This window comes from Balaenoptera ricei, chromosome 12 (assembly GCF_028023285.1).
Source record: "Balaenoptera ricei isolate mBalRic1 chromosome 12, mBalRic1.hap2, whole genome shotgun sequence".
Lineage (NCBI taxonomy): Eukaryota > Metazoa > Chordata > Mammalia > Artiodactyla > Balaenopteridae > Balaenoptera > Balaenoptera ricei.
The window spans coordinates 41,861,046-41,863,796 of NC_082650.1; the positions used below are offsets into that span (position 1 = coordinate 41,861,046).

Sequence of the window (2,751 nt, forward strand, 5' to 3'; positions counted from 1 at the left end):
GGAAACAACTAATCCCCTCTAGGGATCGATGCCTCGCAGGAATATGAGGTTCCAGAGCATCGGAGGTTCCAGAGTAGGCCAAAAATCGGAACTTTAAGTGTATTTTTTTATACAAGCATACCTTGGAGATATTGTGGGTTCAGCTCCACACCACCGAAATAAAGCAAATATTGCAATGAAGCGAGCCACACAAATTTTTTGGTCTCCCAGGGCATATAAAAGTTATGTTTGCACTATAGTCTATTAAGTGTATAAAAGTATTGTGTCTAAAAAAACCTGTCTACCCACCTTAATTAAAAAAACTTTCTTGCTAAGAAATGCTAATCCTCATCTGAGCCCTCAGCGAGTTTTAATCTTTTGCTGGTAAAAGGTCTTGCCTTGATGCTGATGGCTGCCAACTGATCAGGGTGGTGGTTGCTGAAGGCTGAGATGGCTGTGGCTATTTCTTAAAGTATGACAGTGAAGTCTGCCACGTAGATTGACTGCTCCTTTCACGAATAATTTCACTGTAGCATGCAAAGCTGTTTGGTATCATTTCACCTACAGTGGCACTTCTTTCAAAATTGGAGTCAATCCTCTCAAACCTGCTGCTGCTTTATCAACTAAGCTTATGTCATATTCTAAGCGCTTTTTGTCATTTCAGCACTCTTCACAGCATCTTCGCCAGGAGAAGTTTTCATCTCAAGAAACCACTGTCTTTCCTCCTGCAAGAACAGCTCCTCAAAGGTGAAAGTTTTATCCTGAGATTGCAGCAATTCAGTCCCATCTTCAGGCTCCGCTTCTAATTCCAGTCCTCTTGCTATTTCCACCAACTTCACAGTTCCTTCCTTCACTGAAGTCTTGAACCTCTCCAAGTCATCTATGAGGGTTGAAATCAACTTCTTTCAGACATCTGTTAATACTGATATTTTGACCTTTTCCCCTGAATCATCAGTGTTCTTGATGGCATCTAGAATGGTGAATATTTTCCAGGTTTTCAATTTACTTTGCCCAGATCCATCAAAAGAATCACTATCTATGACAGCTATAGCCTTACAAAATGTATTTCTTAAATAATAAAGCTTGAAAGTCCAAATTACTTCTTGATCCATGGGCTGCAGAATGGATGTTGTGTTAACAGGCATGAAAACAACATTAATTTCATTGTACATCTCCATCAGAGCTCTTGGATGACCAGGTACATTATCAATGAGCAGTAATATTCTGAAAGGAATATTTTTTTTTTTTTTAATCAGTAGATCTCAACAGTGGACTTAAAGTATTCAGTAAACCATGTTGTAAACAGACGCGCTGTCACCCAGGCTTTGTTGTTCTGTTTAGAGAGCACAGGAAGAGTACATTTAGTATAATTCTTAGGGCCCTAGGATTTTCAGAATGGTAAAAGAGCATTGGCTTCAACTTAAAACCACCAGCTGCATTAGCACCTAACAAGACAATCAGCCTGTCATTTGAAGATTTGAAGATAGGCATTGACTTCTACTCTCTAGCTATGAAAGTCCCAGATGGAATCTTCTTCCAATAGGCTTTTTTGTTTACATTGAAAATCTGTGGTTTAGTGTAGCTGCCTTCATTAATTATCTTAGCTGGATCTTCTGGACAAGTTGCTGCAGCTTCTATATCAACACTTGCTGCTTCACTTTGCACTAAGATGTTATAAAGATGACTTCTTTCCTTAAACCTCATGAACCAATCTCTGCTAGCTTCACACTTTTCTTCTGCAGCTTCTTCATCTCTCTCAGCCTTCATAAAATTGAAGATAGTTAAGGCTTTTCTCTGCATTAGGCTTTAGCTTAAGGGAATGTTAAGGCTGGTTTGATCTTCTATCCAGATTTTTAAAACTTTCTCCATTATCAGCAACAAGGCAGTTTCACTCTCTTATTTGTGTGTTCACTAAAGTAGCACTTTTCATTTCCTTCAAGAACTTTTTCTTTGCATTCACAACTTGGCTTACTGTTTGGTGCAAGAGACCTAGCTTCTGGCCCATCTCAGCTTTTAACATGCCTTCCTCACTAAGCTTAATCATTTCTAGCTTTTGATTTAAAGTGAGAGATATGTGACTCTTTCTTTCATTTGGAAACTTAGAGGCCACTGTAGGGTTATTAATTGGCCTAATTTCAATACTGTTGTTTCTCAAGGAATAGGGAAGCCTGAGGAGAGGTAGAGAAACTGGGGAATGGTCAATCTGTGGAACAGTCAGAACACATACAACATTTATCGATTATGTTTGCTGTCTTATATGGGCGCCCCCAAACAATCACAACATTAACATCAAAGATCACTGACCACAGATCACCATCACAAATATAATAATAATAAAAGTTTGAAATGTTGTGAGAATTACCAAAATGTGACACAGAGACACTAAGTGAGCAAATGTTGCTGAAAAAATGGTGCCAGTAGATCTGTTCGACACAGGTTTGCCCCAAACCTTCAGTTTGTAAAAAATGTAGTATCTGTGAAGCACACTAAAGGGAAGTGCAATAAATGAGGCATGCTTATATCTAAATATTTGCAACATTCAAAATAGTCTTGAAGGCAACATTTGGCTTGACAGTGGCCAAAGCACAATTTTCCCTCTGCATTGTGATAACCATCTATGATAAAAATAACATAATTATCATAATTTTAAGAATTGTACTTACATGTATTTTCATTTTAAAAATCCTCCCTTCCTTATAGAACTACTTTATTTTTATGGCCTTCAATTTAGTTAGTCTGAGTTTTATTTAACATCCCCTTCTACCACATATA

General features: G+C 37.9%; 1 pseudogene; it reads right to left on the reverse strand.

Moving 5' to 3' along the window:
- Positions 1–320: 320 nt before the first annotated feature.
- Positions 321–2,083, reverse strand: LOC132376077 (tigger transposable element-derived protein 1-like; annotated as a pseudogene).
- Between the last annotated feature and the right edge of the window lie 668 nt (positions 2,084–2,751).